Source organism: Hermetia illucens, chromosome 2, assembly GCF_905115235.1.
Source record: "Hermetia illucens chromosome 2, iHerIll2.2.curated.20191125, whole genome shotgun sequence".
Taxonomy (NCBI): Eukaryota; Metazoa; Arthropoda; class Insecta; order Diptera; family Stratiomyidae; genus Hermetia; species Hermetia illucens.
The window spans coordinates 62,131,964-62,154,498 of NC_051850.1; the positions used below are offsets into that span (position 1 = coordinate 62,131,964).

A 22,535-nucleotide genomic window follows, 5' to 3' on the forward strand; every position below is an offset into this window, starting at 1 on the left:
TAACCAAGCATTATATCTTCTTTTTCAGCCTTTGTCCCGTTCAGAAGCGGGGTCGGCTCGTATTGATTGATGGCGTCATTTTGCTCGATCAAAGACCTGGTCTGGATGGAGTCGCGAAACTTACTATCCAGCGTATCAAACCATTGTTGTTTTGGCCGGCCTTTTGGTCGTTTCTCATCAACTTCGATGATCACACCAATCTTGGCAAATGAGTGTTCGGTAGCGTGATTTACATGACCATACCATCGAAGACGCCTCTCTCGCAGTTCCTGCACAGTCGGTGCAACCCCATATCAATCGTGGATTTCCTCATTTTGGATGATACCAATGCGTATTACATGTTCGCCTCCATTCTCGCGAGGCGCCATTCATTGTTTTTTATAGTTGGCCAGTAACCACATTTTCCCCTCAAATCCCATTTTTAACGATTTTAAAAGATATTGATATTTATTTTAATTTGAACCGACCTAATGTTTCCTTCAGGAAAGATATTCGAGCCATTTGCAGAATCGCTGCATGATGATGTGATCAAAGCGAATCATTGTCTTTAATCTCGTTTATGCAATGAAGTCATGGAAGCAGTGGAATGAAATTGGACTTCAGCTTCAACATGGCTACTTGTAGCTATTAGCATTGAACTTCTTTTACAATAAAATGGAGTTTACTAGGGTTTTCCTTCTTATGTCCCAGTAATAATTGCATTTATATTTATAGTGCAACCTAGAAAGGCGAATTGCATAAAATTTATTAACCATAGCGATGCACTAATGCTTCAATACACACGCCGCCAATAAACTATCGGCACATACACAACTAGAATGTTTGCCTAAGATGAAATGTGCATCGTGGACTGCAAACACAGGTGAGATGACTTGTCTTGCAATCTAAGATTGTTGTCTGCAGGTACATAGTCGAATAAATGCAAGCAGGCTCCCAAGATATTATGTACAGAAAAGTACTGATACGGAACAGTGCTAGCAGCATTAACGAACGTATCTTTCACTTAGCCATTTGTTTTAAGCGAATAATTGTAAAGCGAAAAACTGCCAATTGCATCGGCGCTGCAAATGGTTTTACCTTGCGACCTATAAAACGGTAACTATGTAGGTTCCGAGTGCATAAATACACTTAGATATGCGTACAGTCGTGGCTGGCTGTAAATGCGGAACTACAACGACCCCGACATATTTCAGCAAATAATTTGAGATCTCGCCTAATATCGCCATAAAATAACTTCATTTGCATCGTTGCAGTTTTATTTATCTGATGAAATGGAATCCAGAGCGGTATAGATCCTCATATAGCCTCCGTCTTCTAGTACTATTGAATTTGTTGAATTATTGAACTAATCTTCCATTGAGAAAAATAGAAAGTTGGGTGCTCATGGCGGTGAGACGAACGGAATCACTGAGAATCTAGAAAAACTGGTAGACCAATGATAGAATATCTGTTTGAAACTAGATTTGCCTAATTTCTACAGCCATAATGGGATTTACGGAAAATGGAAATTGAAAACGCTGAACAGATAAATGATAGCTTATCGTAACGTCTTGAGAAAAGCACGACTGCATTCAGAAGTATGGAGATGAAGTGTAGAGATTAACAGTCATTATTTCGACATCTGTTGGGTTATTAAGTGGTGATTTATGGTGGAGAGAATTTTTCACTTGCCAAGAGGATGACTATGAAAGCTACGACACCATTTATTTCAACGGGTTAGGATTTATGTCAACTAAGTATTTGGATTTCAAGAAACATTATAAACATTCCCGAAATTCGATACAGTGTTAAGAAACTTGACTTTATGGTAAATAAGTCGGAAACCGGAAGTCGTTGCCCTATATATTAAGAATGAAAACTTTAGTGATTTTCTACACAACAAACTTTCAGCGGAAAAGTCAGTTTTTTTTCGAAATTCCTTTTATTTATTGTATTATGTTGTCTGGTGTTATTGGTCAGTATATTTTATAGCTCTTGTAGTGTATGTTAACTAGTATGTCTTGGGGCTGATATTGGAAGAGAGTGTTCTTCATATGGCTGCCATTCATTCCTAAATGGTTAATGACGCGCCAACTACGCGTAAGCGCCATCTTTCATGATTTGGTGAAATGCGCTCATGCTCCCTCCAGGCCTTCCCGAAACGCTTCACTCCTTCTCCACTGTTTTGCGACAATGAAATTGTCGTTCCTCCTTAATGTATGACCTACTCAGTGCCACTTCCGCCCTCTGATCACATCCCCCACGGGTAACTGACCTATCCGCCGACCAAGTTCTTTGTCGGAAATAGTATTATTATAGTACAGCATTAATAAAAAAAAGTCCAACTCTACTCGCTTCTCTTTACAAACCGGGAGCCATTTGGCTAAGGCTATAACTCGCTGAGAGACACAACAGACGTCATGAGCGTAATCGAGGTATTATTTCTCTGTCCTCCGGACGAAAGAGCATGAAGAACGTCACCCATAACAAGAGGAAATAATATTAGTGGCAAGGTGCAACTCTGGTGGACTCCGCTTAAAATTTCTCTGAGATTTTACCTCGATGGAGCACGTGACATTTCGCACCATCATATAACGCTCTGATAACAGCTATTAGGCTCTTTGGAATGCCTCTCCTGCATAGGGTCTCTAGATAGAAAGTTTCCTGGAAATAGTGAAGAGCATGGCTTCCAGTTGATAGTCGACCTGAATGTTGCTCGTGTAAAAAATAGTGTTTTTCAGGAGAAGATTTTGAGTTAACAGTTAATAAAGTCAAAATCTCCTATTTATGGTTTGCTTAAAACAAAGCCCATACCAAAGAGGCTTCACTCCGGGCAAATCAGCAACAGATCAGATTTTCTCTCTGCGGCAAGCGATAGAAAAGCTATTGGAATATGGACAACAGTTGCACCATCTATTAATCGACTTTAAAGCCGCTTATGATAGCATAGCCAGGGTAAAACTATACAGGGTCATGAGAGAATTCGGTGATGCTGAGGTAAATGCAAGAGGTACGATCTTCTTGAAGTCCACCCATCTACTGGCCTATGCTTACGATATCGACATCATGGGAAGAACCACCCGAGACGTATCAACTGCCTTGATTCAAATTGAGCAGGCGGCGCGAGATCTTGGGCTACACATCAATGAAGGCAAAACAAAATATACGTCAGCACCGAAAAACAACCAACAACATCAAACCGCACTGGTCAAGCGGGAAGAATAAAGATTGGAGAATACAACTTTGAGACTGTTGATAATTTTTCCTATCTAGGGTCGAAAATCACAACCGATAACAGCTACGATGATGAAATCCGCGCACGGTTGTTGTCAGCCAACAGAGCCTATTTCAGCTAACAAAAACTGTTCCGTTCGAAACGTCTCACCACTGTACAAGACAATGATTTTGCCAGTCCTGATGTATTCCTCGGAGACTTGGGTTCTTAGCAAGAAAAATTGCGCACTCTTGCTCGAGTTCGAGAGAAGAATCCTCTGAAGAATTTTCGGCCCCCCACATGAGGATGGACGATTCCGTAGCCTACTTAACAACGAAATCTATGAGCGATACCATGACCGTCCGGTTGTGAATAAAATCCGGCTCAATAGGTTACGGTGGGCGGGTTACTTAATCCGTATGGATGAGGATGATCCAATCCGGAAAGTCTATAAGGGCAATATCTATGGTAGAGAAAGAAAACGAGGCAGACCCTGCCTGAGATGGAGCGATGGCGTAGATCAGGACGCCAGACAGCCTTTAGGGATATCGAATTGGTGGACCTCGGCGCAAAACCGGGATGTCTGGAGTTCCTTATTAAGGCAAGCCTAGACCGGATACCGGTTGTTGCGCCATTGAAGATGATGATAAGCCAAATTTACAAGCAATATAAAAAAAATAAAAAGAAAATAATGATTTATTTGATTCTTTTTTTAAATAAAAAAAAAATTGTTAAAACCAAAAGTACATGATTTTTATCCACCCTGCAAATGATTGTGCTGCTGACTGAACTTGGTTCAGATTTGCAAATGAAAACAGGATCTCGTCATCAAATAACTGCGCCACATACAATTAAAACGAAAATCAGGGGACCAACATTTCTCACTACATCACGATCTAACCCTGCCATAATTTCTTGTCTTCCTATGCCACCGTGGTACTGGCTATCAGGTATTTTTTCAGCAGGCAACTTCTTCTGCATGCAGTAAAATACTTCAAATATTCATATGGCGCTGGACAACTTTGTTCTGTTTGAAAATTCAAAACCATTGAAGATAACTGGCTCGTTTCCAATTGCAGGGATTGTTAAAAGTTATTTGGTACAGGATCATCAGATAACGCATTTACTCTGGGTCAAAAGGCTGACCTCGTCTAGCTAATTAAAATGCTGGTGTACTGGATGGATAGGAATATTCACTATCCTGATTCTCCCTCAGTAAAGGTTCTAACCCTGCATACCAATTCACTTTGCTCGTCGGCCTCGCACAGTCTGTTTTCTGTCTAATGCTGTGATTGTCACGATTAACTTACTCACCATTGCAGCTAGCTTTCAATGAATCGTCCTCGTGGTTTCGTTTACTGTATCCTTTCCGATCTCAGGCGTCATCAGCGATCCTTAATGGGTCGCTTATGATACGGGAGTGACGTTTCTACTGCATAGCTTCATTTTAGTTTACATCCCTACCTGTGGCCCTGATGAGTAATGATGCACTTCCGCATACATTGAGCTATTTTCAAATTCACCACGGACAAGACTTGTCTAAAAGGGTATCTCTTGAATTTTCTCCACAAATAAAAATCCTCTTCTTGTTAACTGGTACATGGCGCACGTCTAGTTAAAAGTCGAGTGAAACATTATGTCCCCGAGAATTTCACTAAAAACCATATCCAGGCAGTTGGAATTTCTTTCTAACAATGGGGCGATCGCCTAACATTGCCAGCTTTCTGCTGTCCACCAAAGTTCACTGTTATGCTCGAATAATTAGAGAGATTCTTCAAAGCTATCGACACCAATTTATTGCATTTGGGAAGTACACTAGTAAATACACTCATTGGGGTTGACTAGTCACACCCAGAATGTAGTTCATCCTTGAAGTGCCATGAATTCGACATTGCTTCTAGTTGATCTTCAACTTATTAGCCTGGTAATCGCCAAAAACTGCAAGATGTCCTTCATTTGATGACGAAACTGGCTTCCCTTTCGTGTCGTGAACGTATTCTCGTTTCGAAACGAGTGCTACCTGACAAATTCCACACCCGAAAAGTTTCGTCAACTGGAAGGTTTTACAAGTCTTTCATAAAATATTGACTTCATGTGAGTTCAGACGAAACATCTCTTTGTGAAATATGGCGTCTACCCATAAACCAAATGAAAACAAGTGCCCCAAGTTAGGATTATTGGACCAACGCTGAACTTATATAATTTATGTGGCGCATCTATCCTAATTCTATCTTTTGTTTTTCCCACCTTTCTAGAGGATATTTATTCGATGGGTAAACGGCTTGATGACTGTCCATGGCGTTAACCTTGCGTAAAGAAAAGTTATCTTGGCCCCCACTTTGGGTCTCGTGGTGATTGGCGAGACGGTTGCTTTCCTTTTCCTTCAGCCTTTGCCCCGTTCACAAGCGGGGCTGGCTCGTCGTGATCGGTTTCGCCACTTGGCTCCATCGAATACCTGATCTGGGTGCAATCTCTAGGCTTTTAAATCCCTATCCAATATATCAAGCCAGCATTATTTGGGATTGTCTTTTAATCGTTCGACTTCCGATGTTCAGGCCAATCGGCGAGGAGGTTATAAAATCGAAACCAACAGTTAAGTACCTTCGGTTGACACCCGATTCGAACATGGACTTTTTCGAGTAAATCGAAGCAGTGGGGACATTATTACAGCGGGAGTTTCGGTCTTAAGTCGGCTAGTAGCGTCTGGCTACTATACTATCTCAGAGCTCTCCTTGCTAAAAAAGAGAGGTGGTTGCTGGTGAAAAGGCAGATGGACTGCGAGGATCAACTTAGGCCCATGACTTAATCGAGTGAGATTGATTATTTCCTTGTCCAGCTTCTAAACAGCTTTGAAGATTTTTAGTCTTGACTACACGAGATCGGTAAGGAACGATCCTCTGTGTATTCTGCAGTGGGGCAATGGACGAAGGCGATTGTCGAAAGTTGGTATGGGATTGGTCAAGAATTCTATGGAGTTCGCTCCAGGCAACAGTTTCAGAGAAGTGTTTAGGAGTACTGACAGATGGAGCCGTGTTCTTCTTTTCTCTCCCGTTGTTGAAATTAATTCCCTTACTTGAAGGCTCCGTAAGGCGAATATTTACGTTAAGGGAACGGGGGGCTCTTGTTCAAGTTCACCAATGAAGCAAAACGGAATTCTTCGGCAATAATCGAACATGTCTTGCGTTCTTCTAAAAAGGAAGCTAACGTGTGAAAGCACTGAAGTAAAAAAAATCAAATGATGATAGAATTTAGAAATTGTGTTAGCTCCTCAAAATGGGGTTCGATTAAAAAGGGCTGTTAAACAAGACGATAAATAAGCCCTATCTAGTCATCTGATTCTGTGGGTCATTGGGACTAACTAAACGTTGAACTGTTCCAAGGGGCTCAACTTCAAATATTAAGGACAATCACCTCTGCACCGGTATACCAAGAATTCTAATCAACATCGTGGTGTAGTAATGACAGCAAACTAAGAATCATAAGCAAAGTATAAATAAATAAAAAAAGATAAATTATGCAAGATGCTAGCAAGAAATTTGCTACAAAATATCAAATTTATTCAAATCAAAACAAACTTTATTGTAAATTAATGCTATTAACTTTGTATATTTTTTGAATAAGTTTTAATCACTTTCTTATTCAGAAGCATGGCTTGGGATTATAGTAATTGTAATTTAAAATTCGCATTTTTACTGTTATTTTCGAATGAAAGCTTCAATATGATATACTCCAGGTATACATGCGTTTGAACCAGGTAAACTTTGGAATTAATTCTATTCTTGTTTGTATTCATTTAGAACTGTTGTTTATTATTCTTCAAGTTTGAGTTGAAGACAACACTGCTTTTGTGTTAACTAATTCTCTTGGTATCTTAGACACAGATTTGTTAAAAAAGAATAGTGATAGTCGGGTATACCTAAGCCAGTCGTTTTTTTGAATGGTTGTTTTTGCTGGTAGTGTTAAGCTTTGCCATATCTGTTGTGCTATTAGATACAAAATTCAACTTCAAATGCTATTGATTCTTGCCGGGTTTTACGGTGCCAATTTCGAACTCTGGTGTGAATGAGCAGCATTTGCTTGCCGCCGATAAGTGGGCTTCTTTGCTATTGTAAACATTTTCCTAGCTACCCAGAGTCTCATAAAAGCGTAAAGATATTCCATTGGGTTGACATCTTATGATCGAAATTCTACTGATCCCATTTTCTTCTTTCTATTGAAAGCAAGGGCCGTTTCGATATTTGAAATCGTTGTTTTCAGAAAACTTCAACACCATTCTAAATCCTTGCTTTGGGAGGCATCCATAAACGTCGTCTTTCGCAGGATATTTCATGCCATGTTAATCTTAGAGGAATCCTTTATGTCTTTTAGACTATACCCATTCTGCGACTCTAGATAATTGAAAAGTCAATCATTTGCGAAAATAACTTTGGTCTAGTCGCGACGACGTGTATCCACACTACTTTCTGACAGAATATTTTTGGTTTACCTCAATTTCGTTATATATTGCATTAAATGCCTATTCACATCTTTTGGTCTATCTATTGACAGAAGTTGGTGCCATACCAAAGTACCTTCATGCCTTTGTGGCCACCAGATATTGACGAAAGGCAAATGCATGCAATGGCAGCAATAAGAATGGAAGGAAAATTTTTAAACAGCAGATAGAAGTCATTCATTTGAAATTGGTAACTTATTTTAAAGATCCACTCTCAGAAGTTACCAAACTTAGGAAAATCGCAATGATCCCTGTGTACGGTATTTACGCCTCAAAATACCCTTCACACCGATAACTGTTCGAAAAAAAGTTAATAATAGTGTATTACTAAATTTTTGTGAAATTAAGTAAAAACCTCCTTTAAATCCATTCTGCAACCATAAAATTGCAATTTTATTGGTATTGGCATCAAGCAAAATCCTGGGAAGTTTGTTGGAAATACTACTATTATTAACAAAGTTATAATACATCAAAGGAAGCAGGCCCCTTTGGATAGTCGGACATACGTGATACATGTAGCCTATGAGTTGTACACATCGTGTGCCCAAGCATTGTTACATAAAAACTCCACAAATTGTTTCACCCCTGACCCTGTTTGACATCATCCAGTGAGTCGCTATTACGTCCAATGACGAGAGTCTATAGTGTAATGCTAGATCCTTGATTAATTTGTCTCTAAGTTTCGTTTTACCTCCGAGTCCTTTATGCGCCTTTTTTGAATTTCGCAGCTGTCTGCCTATTCTCTTTTAATAATAATATGATAATAATCGTGAGCGCAACAATCCAATTGGATCAGGGCCTTGAAGTGTGTTAGAGCACTTCATTCAAGACCGTAACGGTACACTACAGTACGCTGAATATGGTCAGCTTTGCGACTCAGGTACTCATTCGCAGCTGAGTCGACTGGTATCCGACGTCAAAACACGATACAAATCCCACTGCCACCAATGAGATTTAAACCGCGACCTTCCGTATGACAGCCTTGTGCTCTAACCACTCAGCTATCCGGACACTTTTGGGCATGATTAATACACCACATCCTGTTCCCTTCATAAGGAACAACCTCAACTATCCTAGCGAGAGTCATGTAATGTTTCGGCGTGTTGAAATATTTTTACCATACCAGCAGACTCCCTGCTACCAGCAGGACCTGTGTGATTTGCATTGCAGTTCTCGGCCGGCTTGTTGTATCATAGCCATGCTCCGGGGCATTAATTTTTCGTTTCTTTCGGGCACATATATGGTGGCAACGTAAGCACCGAAAACCAACCAACCAGCAACATCAAACCGCACTGGTCAAACAGGAAGAATAAGGATAGGAGAATACCAACTTTGAGACCGTTGATAATTTCTCCTATCTAGGGTCGAAAATCACAACCGATAACAGCTACGATGATGAAATCCGCGCACGGTTGTTGTCAGCCAACAGAGCCTATTTCAGCTTACAAAAACTGTTCCGCTCGAAACGTCTCACCATAGGGTTAAAGTTCTTACTGTACAAGACAATGATTTTGTCAGTCCTCATGTATTCCTCGAAGACATGAGTTCTTAGGAAGACGAATTGCGAACTCTTGGCCGCGTTCGAGAGAAGAATGGGACGATGGATGATTCCGTAGCCGACATAACGACGAAATCTATAAGCGATACCATGACCGTCCGGTTGTGGATAAAATCCGGCTCAATAGGTTACGGTGGGCGGGTCACTTAATCCGTATGGATGAGGATGATCCCACCCGGAAAGTCTATAAGGGTAATATCTATGGTAGAAAAAGAAGATAAGGCAGACCCTGGTAGGAAAAGAAGATGAGGCAGGTCCTGCCTAAGATGGAGCGATGGCGTAAGTCAGGACGCCAGACAGCTTTTAGGGATATCGAATTGGTGGATCTCGGCGCAAAACCGGGATGTCTGGAGTTCCTTATTAAGGCAGGCCTAGATCGAATACCGGTTGTTGCGCCGTTGTTGATGATGACCGGGCACACTCTACAGAAAGAAGATTGAATTTCGATGTCGAGAATCTTCTTCAAATAACATTGAATAACCTGACGTTATATTACATCTTGCAAGGAATTGAAACTTCCGTTCTGTCAAGTAACCTGACACTGTTAAACCACAAAGTGGGAATTGGCGCTGTACTTCGTAAGCATTCTTGATAGTCGGGCACTTGAAATGTAATTATTAATTTCAGAGTTTAAGAAACTTTAATTAGATATGATTATCATCATCGCTGCTTCTATCGCCAAGTCAAAATTTGAAAACTATTTTTATGAAACTGTTTTATAGCCTACTATTTGAAGGTTTATATCGGGCTTGTGGCCGGCCGCCCTTTTTCGGGCATGATTGCGCAACACTCCGCCCCTAGCTGAAATCGCGGGGGCTACTCGGCCGTCGCTGACTGACGGACGTACATGGCGCTCACTCCTCCTTCAAGTGCTTCAGCCTGGTTAAGGGGTTTTGAGCTTGCCACGGACGCCTTAACTAAACCCATGCTTCACATGCTCCAAGGCCTTAAAGGAACCCTCGTATGGTGGCTGCAGTAACTTCCGAGTGAGTTCATTCCTAACCAGAGCGTTGGTGCGGACTTCAAGCTCCCTAGGAGTGTGGATCGCTGCCTGTGCACGACGAGATGGCGGAGGGGGCTTTAATTTTTGAACCGCCTTCCGTAGCAAGTGCAACAATTAAGGCTAAGTGCGTCTCTCACATCGATGACCAGGTCACCGGGGAGTCTTAGGTTCTCCCCGCACACCAAGCGCGGACGGCTGTACGATGGCCAAGAACAAGGAAAGGCAAAGCCCGTAACCAGGATGGCTCGTCGCGCGTCATAATGGCTGCCTTTAATACTCGAAAAAATAATCAGACATAAGGAACACTTGAATCCACTGGTACTGTAGTTTCGTCAAAAGCACTTAGCAGAGGATGTACTCCTATTCGCTTCTTCTTTTTCTAATTCGATGCAATTCTGCGTAGGCTTGAATTTCCTTCTTTTTCCTTCAGCCCTCTTCACATTTTCATCAAAATACGGGCCTGTTGCTTTTCCTATCATTTTTGAGTAGTGAAATTCGCTTGTTCATTGCAAAATATAGTGTATCTACAGTGCTTCAGCTGGCCCAGTAGGAGCGAATTTCGATACTATGGAGGACGCCGAATGGATGAAAAAGTGATAGATATCTATGTTCCATAGCGCCTTCGAAGCGTATACAGGGGAACTCTGAGAGCTTAAGTTTTCGACACCAATTTGGAATACTTTTGAGCCAAATAACTTTTTGAAAATTTAACTACGCATGTTCGATGTTTTTTAAAGTGTTAGTCAGTGTAGTACGTATCTTCCATATCCATGAACTGGCAGAAATTACTCGGGAATAAATGAGTTAAAAAAATTGTGCAATGTTAGAAGACCTTTCAATTGAATTTAGTGATCGACAGTGAGATAGTCAACGGACCTTGCCAATTATTCTAAATTGTCTAACAGTACATACAGTGGGACACAGTGTGGGCAGTACTGCGCTCTTGCAGAATTATTGATCTGACTTAATTCAGGAACTAATTCACAGTTGAAACAAGTGATACCCCATATTCAGCTTTCGACACAAATCCCGCTGTCACCAATGAAGTTTGAACCGCGGTACACCCACCCACCAAAAGGGAAGCAATTTTCCTCTAATTTAATGAATATACAAAACATAGATGTCTTGTTTAATCTAGAGTGGAATTATTCATTTGATACAAATATCAATCTATCCGAACAAGAGTTGCTCGCATATTCAGCGGATTATGTCAGTCAATATCTTTAAGCGTTCTTTCTTGCATTTGTTTACATGTATCATCCGCTGGTTGTTATGTTCAAGACCATTAAGATCTGGTGTGCTATTCTTGAGGTTTCAAGCGCTCTGCCCACTCTGGCATGAGTGTTTGCTTCACGTACTTAGCTGGTTCCGCCTCGGGCAATGGCAGCCGTGCGGGATGAAAATTAGCTTGGTTCTGCTAATTTTCTTACCTGTGCCGAGTAATGTGATCTTTATTGTGATTATGGCATATAATAGGGCTAATTATCATAACTTGATCGATAAACAACAAACCCGCTTTTTTGATAACTTAATGCTTGGATTTAAAATCTTAAAAACTCAATATCCTATGGGACCATCTAGTAAGTGTCATCTTACTTCGCAAATTCGGGTTATAATCGGAGTTGCATGGGGAAGCAGTAGATATAATGAGGTACTGTTGCTGAAGAAAGCAGGGACAGATGCTTGAAATTATGGAAAAACAAATCTCCGAAAAGATAATCTGCGGACCAAATCGTTTGTTCTCTTACTTCCGGAAACTTTAAATAAGAAATTGTAATTCTTTGCATTGAAAACTTCTCGGAAACCGTGGTACCCTCCAATCATCACCACATTAGGTCACTGCCATTTAAGAACGAACGATTACATGAAAGTTACTAAAAAATTAAGATAACAGGAAGGTAAAGTTTTTACTACCCGTCGACGTGTAGGATGTTGACATCAATTCTTGACTTTGTGATTTTTCGAAAGCAATTTCACTGTGTAATTATTCCCGTGGATAAATATCTAATCTACATAAATACACCTCAGTTTCTGCTCGTTAGCGCGCGATGCACTTGGAATCACCGAACCAATTTTAATGTGGCTGCCTCGAAAGTGTACATAATTCTTGCGGGCAGATTACCATTAGCACTGCTCGTTGACAGGCTAATCTTTAAATTGTTGTTAACCGTTTTTGTTTTCATCTATCTTCGGCTAATTGGCTTAATTGATTAGTTTCTGTTCGTAGGTAACACAATGAAGAGGTTGTGAACTGCTGTTTGTATTTACCATGGTGAGATGAGTTTTGGATTATGTATCAGCTTTCAGTGCAGCATTTTTTTGAATGCTTATTTTGAACTTTATGTATTAATTTTACTTTCTGTGTAAGTCTTATGAGAATGAGCTTAAGGGGGTCCTCCCATGTGTCGGATCCGTGGAATTGAATTTTTTTTTTTTTTTCAATTGTGTCTAGATATAGTGTAGAACATATGGGCAAAGTGATTTTTTGATATTCGGAGTCGTTCGGAAATTATAGTGCTAAACACGTAATAAGTCACATGCCAGATTTATGTCAATCGCCGTAATAAAGCGCGTATTTATCGGTCCGAATGATGTTCAAATGACGCCAAAAGGACAAGAATTGAAGCCAATGCGGTACATGTGTTTCTTGAGGAAACCTAAGGTTTATGGACTAGGTATAGCAGATTAATGATCAGGTCAGATTTTATGCCTAAAAATCACATTCAACTTAAAAAGTAGAAGAGCGTAGCGTAGCGTGTAGCGTAGAGTAGCGTTTTTCTCGAAACTGCATATTGAAAATCTTCTGCCACCATAGCCCAAAATCTATCCAACGAAATTCTTTGAAATTTTAACGACTTACTCAGAACATATTTCTACAGTCCGCAAACTAGAATAATTGCGATTCATTCAGTAGTTTTTTTTATTCATTAAAGAAGCCTTGAAAAAACACCAAAAATCACAAAAAAAAGTTTAGCACGGCGCCAAAAAGTTAGCTTTTAATATTTTTGAATAATCCTAGTTTGCGGACTGTAGTTAAGTCCACACGTTAAAATGCCGTTTACTTTTTTTCTTTAGGATGATCGTAGCCCCCTCTAGCGTGGCAGCAGAAAAACACCTTTTTTGGAAATGGGTGTATAAATTGCTCTGTATTTCAATAATGAATTATGCTATCGGGCTGGAAAAATTATTAGGCATGCTCAAGATATTAATAAATATATGGTGAAAAATTCGTGTTCGTGTCTTTATCCAGTTCTTCGCAAAAAATTTCTAAAAAACGGCCCTCACACGGTATGACCCCCTTAACGAAAATGTATGGATAACTATTCCACGCTGAACAGTGACTATAGCATTCAGAAGCAGGACAAATCGGGAAACCGGAAGCTCGGCGCTTCAGGTATGAAAGGTTTTGTTTGTTTCTTGTGTGACTGCCCACACTGCTTTAGTGTGATATTGATATTTAGTACTTTGGGTTGCAGTAAATTTACACGGTAAAGACAGCTTTGAGCTACTGTAACTTTGGTGCTTCATACTATAATCTGTATTGTTTATAGCATTAGCATTATATAGAAGGGTGGGTTTCTACTCAATTCTCACAAAAATATAGTTATATACTATTATCAACTGAATTTGAGCAGATATCGACATGGAGAGTATTTGGAGGCCTGGAAACTGTATAGAGGCATCTTGCTGACTTTTTTTTTCAGATTTTCCTGTTGGGTGGTTTCTAAGAATAGGTTCGTTAAAGAAATTATCACTTTGGACCCCCACACTCCCTGCCTTCCCAAGGAATGTCAAAACTAAGACTAGCATCATCTTTCATTCGATACCCAACATGACTATACTCGGTGGAAAAAAATGTACACCCCCGTTTTGCATGTATGAGGACCCCCCTTAATCTCAACGTAGTAAGATGTAACTCAGTGCATTTCTGGGTGTTCCCGCTTTCCACTTTTTCACCAAATTTCGTGTCAATCGATATAGCCGTTTCTGAGAAAAGTGCGTGTGACAGACAGACAGACATTACACCAATTTTAATAATGTTTTGTGTTGCAAACATGGCGAATGGGGAAGATGTATTTAAAATACTCGATCTTAAAGAAAGTCATACTAGTGCTTTTCAAGTAAAGTTGCATCTTTACGGCTAGGGCGTTAATTTTTCTAAATTTTTCATGTCCTAGGAAATCTGGCTCTACGTTTGCATAGATTATTTCAAATAGGAAGAAGTGTGAAGAATTTTCTTGAATTCCGCTTCTTCAATGTGCAGTGCTATTGAATTATGAACACTAGAAAATTGAGATATATTGTCTTTTGAACTGTGAAATAAAATAAAATATGCTCCAAAAAGTATAAAAAGGTAATGAATTTATTAAAATGGGCGATTTGAAATAAAATATACTTCTTTTAACAAAAAGTTATTAATATTTTGTCCATCCAGGTTTCTTTGAAATTATGCTTTCAATTTTACGCCGCATAAGGGAATGTCGTCATGCCAATTTTTTTTGTGTCCTCTTCACGTACCCCACGTACTCGAGGAGAGCGATCAGGTCCGAATCTGCAAGGGACTCGTCTGAAGTGGCTTTGCCACGAAGTCTCACCGGAGGTTATCTGGTACCATGGGAACCGGGATGGCCCTCTGAGAGCATATACTCCAGGAGAATTGCTGGAGGATGTGTTCTCGGCCCGGTTATTTGCGGTTGGCCCCCTAGTGGAGTTTCATGGTGGTTGTGGTTATGCCTACATCGCGGGCAGTGTTCCTCGGAGCTCAAGCGTGGAGTTGCGCTGTACAACTTGGGTGCCGTACTCCTTAGTTGCGGCAGAGGTGTTAGATAAGCCTCGCATCCACTGGTATGAATGCTGAGCCTGCACTCACTATAAACCAGGACCGCTGTGCTTGCATGGCGGGGCTCTGATTGTGGTCCCAACATCAATCCGTGTCCGAAGAGGACAGTGGGATTATGCCTTCACGGCTTCACGTTAAACCCCCCCAGGACTTTCATGTCCTCTTCAACATATACCTACATGCAAAAAATGCTTTGTAAAATGTCACATTTTTTGCATGTATAATATAATTAATAGCATAATTATTAATATTACTTTCCAAGTTGTAATTATACAATAATATTACTCTCCGAACTTGTCATAATCTCAGCAGATGCCGGATTTTACCTAATACTAACACTAAGTGCCAAGCATTTATGCTCGGACGAAGCTCGCTATTTAGAAGATCAAGGGGCTTTGGTAGTGGCGGCCAGTGGTAGGCTAATGAGAGAATTCGTCAAGAACTTCTCGCAACACCAAGCACGAATGCAGAATGGTGTACTTCTGCATGGTTTGAACCAGACGGTGTGAGAGTCCCAGGACATCAACGGAAGCCGTGAGGTACAATACCTGTAGCTGACAATATTATGGGAACTACAACCATCCACTCGAGACCTCCCAAGAATTCGGACAGCAACCTTTAGATCTCCACCGCGAGCATAGGTTCCTTGCAGAATTCCTAGCTACTTGTAGAAGTCTGTCTCGGTCATATCTTGGATGTGGAGATAAACAATGTTGCTTTGGCGAAGCATACTGAGCACATTGCGAGAGGGCGCAACCTGCCACGAGGCCGATTTGAAAGAGAATGACTACCTAACACGAAGTAATCATTGTCGTGTGAAGTAGACTCTGCCGGCTCAATTGAAAATTTAAAAGTTTTAGAAAAGAATTTAGATCTGGCTTTTCAATTACGGAGTGAAGGTGTATTCCTTATTTTACATTTTTAATAGAATTAGAAAGTTTTGTTGCCGGCAAGGCCTAACCCCCAAGAATTACTTCGTATGAAGTACTCCCGATCTGTTAAATTGGCTTCGAGGCAGGTTGTGCCGCCATCTGCTCTAACATAAAAAAAAACGTCAGACAGCAAAACTCCAGCAAAGCCAGGTCATCCTCCATCCTCCAACAAAATTCTCCCTTCTATGAAGACGAAGAAGAAGAATTTTGCATATTATGTTTGCAACCGATGCCACGGCGATTGAATCACAACAACTCCTTTGGATGCATTGAGTGCAACAGAGATATTTACTTGAAGTGGGCAAACATGACAAAAAATAATGTTTGTGTCAAAACTGTGAATCAGCTTAATTTTTTTTTCATACCAATCTTGTCCTATTAAACCATACCACACCCAAAATACGACTCCTCCTCTTGTGACTTGAAGTCACATTAGGTATAATTTTCTATTGATTTTCAAAAGAGCTCCGACTCTGATTACAAATTTTTTTTAAAGGTATTTAATTTTTTATGCTTTCTATTTATTTATCTCCATCCAATAGCAAAAGTTTCTGCTTGTTTCAACTTTTTCGAAAATATGTAACAATAATTGGAATTTTCATTTTTACGAATATTTTGTATTAAAACCCTCTTCGTGAGTTTCCCCTCTCATAAAACTTTTATTTCAAAACACTCCAACCATTTTCAACTGAATTGATATCAGGAAACTTCAAGGCCATCATCAAGGCCAAGGAAGAGCGGCGATATTTCGACTGACAGATTTCGCGGATTTGCAGGTTGCATTGCCTTGCATAAAAATTGTAGAATCTCCATTTGCTTCCACTCGAGACGCTTCCATTCGCTGTTTAAATGGCAGAAGACCGTCGTTTGAGCCTTTTAAATAGTGTTGTTGGTTCTTGCTGCCTTGCACAAAGTACAAGGGTCCAGGAATTTGGTTCATTATCATTATCATCAGTAAAAGTGATACTTTTCTCTTAATTGTCGTCGAAGGGAAACAAACTGGTCTGTCAATACCGTCAAAATGTATTCATCCCTAAACAGGGGCTAAGAAACCAAGAAACTTTGGGAAATTCAAACGAAGGAAACAGGAGGAATGTCCTAAACGGCAATGGAATTTGGAATACCTTGGCTTTCTGAATCGACAAAATTATAAAGAAATGAAAGGTAGGAGTACCAGCAGGCAAGGTGTATTTGCCACACTGAGCTGATGATTTGTAGATCCATGGTAATGAATAAATGTGGAGCCTCCTTGAAAATATTACCCTCGATATATACTACAATAGTAAAGCCAATGATCGGGCAGTAATCTGGGCAGACAGAATTTAATATATGAATAACTTGGCGCAACATTCAGGGGGCTGCAAAAACTGCTCTGTGTGCGTATCACTAGGACAATGAGGACGTGTCCAACGGCAACCCTGAAGTTCTTTCTAAAATTGACTCCTCTTTATCCTCATATATAGATATAAGCAAACAATGGGTAGGATTGGTTGGGAAGTGAAGCAATATGTCTACAAGGAAGCTCGACGAAACCTCAAGCTAGCTATACAACAAAGCAAGAGCGACGGTTTGAAACCACTCTGCTTAGAGGTGGATATGAACCGAAAGAAGAGCGCGTACATGGTTGTAATGGGAAGATTCAGAGGTCGGGCAGCTCTGCAATCTTCCTATCCCAAACTCCCATTCAAATTGTTCAAGGTTTGTTTCCGCAGAAGAGCACGAGCGATAACAGCCTCCAGAAACCCTTAGATACGGTTGTAATGTCCACAGAAACGACAAAAGAAGTACTGGAGATTTGCAATAGGCTGGGAGACAACAAAGCAGCGAGCCTCGGGGATATACCAAATAAAGTCTTCAAAGTGGCTGTCGAAGCTGGACATACTTGTGGAGTTGTTTCAAGCATGTTCGGTGGATAATATCCTTCCTGAGATTTGGAAATGGCAAAGGCTAATGTTGTTACCCAATCATCTTCATACAGACCTACATATTTGTCAATTGGACACTATGGGGGATAATTTACAATTCAGCTTTCGTGCGGCTGGATCAATCATCGACGCCTTAATTGAAAATGTCATGCACGGAAAGGGTAGTACTAGTACGCATTGCGGAGTGATTACCCCTAATGTGGAAAATGTATTTATCTCGGCCAATTAAAACCTTACCAAAAGGTTTATGGGAACGATTGGTGTACAGTTACATAAATGTGCTTGTCAACAGCTATCTAACAGGTAGAAGGTTTTGGTACGACACAGAGAGTGGACCCAGGGAATACATAGTACCCGCGGGTCTGTGCTGAGACCACTATTGTGGGATATCATGGATAAAGATGCCCTCCATATTCTAGTTGGTAGCAAGGTTATAATTGTGGATTATGCCGCTTTTCACGAAGCAACGCAAAGCAACGTCTGCTCGCATTAAGACAGGCCACACCATCACTTCAAAACCAGCAATCGTGAGCTAGTTAGAGTCGTGAGGTCTATACTGATCTACGCATAGCCAGTTAGAGCAAATGCACTTCATACAACCTGTAAGAGACGATCGCGGTCTATAGGAGGACCGCCTTAAGAGTGACCTCTTTTTTAAAACCATATCAGACGATGTGGCCTATTCGGTAGCCAGAATGATGACGATCGACATTTTGATCGATGAAATAACGCGCATCTATGATGGGCCCGGTTCCTCCTCTGATCGACACGTGAAAATCGCCGAAAGTGAGGAATCGTTGAGCAAATGGCAAAGTCGGTGGGAACGGGCGGAAAAGTGAAGTCACACATTGCTTCCCAGTATTAAAAGGCTGCCCCGGAGAACGAGACAAACTTTCTCATGCGACCTGGCGGATATCGTAAGTACAGGTTCGAATTCCTCTGAGATTTTACCTCGATGCAGCGCATGACATCTTCCGCCATCCTATGACATTTTGATAATTGTATAAGTTTCTCTGGAATACCCGCTCCCCCTTTTGTAGAGCACTCGAGTTACATTCCCTGTTGACACTATCGAAAGCTTTCTCGAAATTTGTAAGGAGCAAGTGCAGTGAAGATCTAAACTCCGCGTAATGATCCGTAGGGTGTTGATGTGGTCAATGCTCGAGGATATGGAGCGGACACCCGTCTGCTCTCTTCCCATTAAGCTTTCGAGATGTTCTTTCATGCGTTCCAGGATTATTTTAGCTGTTACCTTTGCAACGGAGCACGCAAATACCCCTCCAATTGTCACACACCTTATTTGAAATCTTAACGATCACCCCCTTCTTCCACTCTTTCGGAAAGGTCTCGGATTCCCAAGATTTCTGTACGAATAGAGACAGGAGATCTGCAGCAACTGCAGGTGCAGCGATGAATACTCTCCGTGGATACCATCAAGCTCAACTTCCTTACTCTGTTTGAGTGCATTGATGACCGAAATGATTTTTCTTTTGCTAAGAGGAGCAGTCCGTATCCGCATGTTGCATTGACCGGCGACATATGACGACACAAAATTTTACCTGTTCCATCAAGGTTAAATTTCGCAGGAATTTGCTGTTGAAAGCGTCATGACCCTTGTCGAAATGGCTCTGGACTTGGAGAAGGAAAGTGGCAGAACCGAACTAAGAATAAAACACAAATAAAATGGTTGTCGCACCCTGCCTATTTGGATTAATATACTCTCTATGCTGTTATTTGGGAATAGTAATCCAAAGTTTTCATCAACTCATGTCAACGGGATTATCGGGCTTTAAACAGCAGCAATTGAAGAATTTCATTGGCGAACGGCCGAGATGCCTATGGATCTGTTGACAGGAAGGCCGAAGTTACAGTAGATAGGCCACACTATAAGAGAGCCAATAGCTCCAGCGCTGCTTTTTATATGGAATGGAATCCACTATCTCAGAATGATCGACGAGTGAGTCGCCCTAGATTTCCGTGGCACATTTTGCAAAAGCCTCCCTTGAGTGTCCTTGGACAGTAAAGAACTTCATGGTGTCTGCGGAGGATTTAATTCAGGAACAGAAAAATTTCAAGCTGAGAATCAGATAATTGATTTCAATACGGACGAACACTAAGAATATGCAAAACATTTCCAGAAGACTGAGCAGTGCCAGCAAGTGCAAGATATTCCTAATTCTTAAACCGGGAAAACGACCTAATTAGTTTTGGGTATATTACTGGGAAGTTTTTCGAAGAGTGTAATTCCGATTGAACTTGAGTTATAATTAAAACCAATTAACGGGAAGTACTTGAAACATCTGGACGAAATTTGGAGCAAATTCGTATGCCAACTTCCACCGATATCCAATTGCATTTGGAACAAAACCGAGAAGCATTGTAAAGTGTTTAAATGAAATTGGTAAAAACCATTTAAATCCAGCGGCAATGAAGTAACGTCGAAGTCAGTAGTGACCGAATCTATTAGAAAAATAACGTTAGCTATCTTAGTGAACACTTGGACCAATTATCAACGTAGAATAGTCTTGAAGACAAAACGGAAGCTGTTGGGAGGCTAAGGCAAGAAATATATGAAATATATTGACTCTCGAGAATTAATCCGTTTCTTTTCAATTGAACTCTGAAGATAATCTGGACCCATGGGATTCAACGATTTGGCTCGGTCAACGACTCCAATATCGAGATCATGAAGTGATACTACAGTGAAGCGCTTCTGCAGGTGATCAACATTCCTTGATATATTAGCAGTACAAGTATCCAGCTTGTCTACGCTGGAAATAGTCGACCAAGAGATATCAAACTGCAATAAAAGATAAAACGGAATCTACTGGACAATAATCGCAGTGTTCATCCGAAGATATTGAAGAAATCACTTAGTTTTTGAACCAAAATATATTGACCCCCGTTGCGTGAAAGTCATCTTGTAGGAGTGTGAACCCAAATTCCTTCATTGTTCTTTGCAGCAAATTATAAGATTGCGTTAGTTTAAAATTGAAGGGAAATTATTGTAACGGCGATATTTATATACATTTATTTCTTATGATAGATTAATAGTTACAGATAAACGCATTGTGTTTCAGGGATTGATAAATTTTATAAGGATTTGAAACCGTTTGGATTCAGTGCATTGCTTATGATTGACTATTCCATTCTCGCTTACATTGGCACGTAGGCGTATACCGATCCGATATCTTTCTTTCAGTAAACAAATAATTTAGAGTGTAACTCGTTTTTTATAATAAACGCAAACCTATCTTGATTTCCTGAAACTGGAAATGCATTTTGAGGTGCATTGATATGCATTTCTCAGCGGTAGAGCAATCTCCACATAACACATGTGCCATTAACTTGCTTAACGGCCTAGGCCTACATACTGTCAACAGCTGGCTGATCTAAACCTGCTACTACCGTTTCAATCAATCAATTTGGGTGAAGCTAAAAGCATGTCTTGATTATAGCAATTCCGAAAATGGTGATAATAATTATAATGCCAACGATGGAAAATGTTCGGGCGCGTTTGCTGTGAAAGTAGAACAAATTGGATAATCATCCAATAATAATGGTAACGATAACGACTATATAGATTTCCATTGTATCTGAAGGTCAACGTCTTCTTCGGATTTCAGCTTCAAAATAACTTTCGCGTGTAGTTTTCAGCAATTTTCATACAATTTAAACATACGACGAAATTTTGCATCCGCGATATAATTTGATGAGGAGTTTGGAAAGTGCATACTTTCTATTTCTGTTGTAATTCAAAACGTGACAATGGCAACCTGAATAGTCATTCATTTTAGAGTGACATAAGTTAAAGCGAATTGACTTATCGCCTTTATGTTGCCTTTGGAGAATTCTTTGCAATACAGAAATGGATCATTCCGTGTCAAACGTGAATTCTATATCTCATGGTTGATCTATGAAAAGAAAATTCCGATGTTGCTATTCTGTGGGAAAAATAAATTATCCAGAGCTAAGTGATTTAAATACTTCAGATAGGTGCTCTCGATCAATGGTGAAATTATTTCACGTATAAAGGTAACCTGAATGAAGGCGGCGTTCCAGAATGATGATTTTATAATAATAATATTGCCAGTTGAGGTCCTCATAGCCAACACCGAAATAGGGATACAAACATCGCCCGAAGATATGGCAAAGTAAACTATAGAGTCCGCGGCTTTGCAACATTTCACACAATATCATAATTCCGGACATTCGCATAGATCCAACATTTATAATACCTAACTTTAATTATTTTTAAAAAACCTAACAATTGGTCGTTTTCCCTTAAACTCAAGAATCCAATTTCATTTGAACAACTTTCATTTTGGATTGAATGATAATTCTTTGTTGCCATCGAACACTGACCGAGAAAAATTTACTTTGACTTTTTTTTCTGGTACATAAAGTTGCCCCGATTATATTTTATTGAATGTACATGCACTTAGCCATGGAAAATTTGTGTTAATTTTTACCTCTGCTGAGGCAACGTTGAATTTGAAGTTCAAGGCCAGGATCAGCGGAATCAGAAATGAGCAGGACCAACACCGGCTGATCAGTTGGAAATGGGGAGTTCGGTGTAGTTCTTCGAA

At 40.3% G+C, this 22,535-nt stretch overlaps 2 protein-coding genes across 3 annotated transcripts in view; one reads left to right on the forward strand and one right to left on the reverse strand.

The window, feature by feature from the left end:
• The window catches only part of LOC119648212 (elongation factor-like GTPase 1), a 330,197-nt gene that overhangs the window by 107,422 nt on the left and 200,240 nt on the right, over positions 1 to 22,535 (forward strand). The gene's annotated exons all lie outside the window — the stretch shown is intronic.
• The window catches only part of LOC119648213, a 131,131-nt gene that overhangs the window by 84,837 nt on the left and 23,759 nt on the right, over positions 1 to 22,535 (reverse strand). The window lies entirely within an intron of this gene.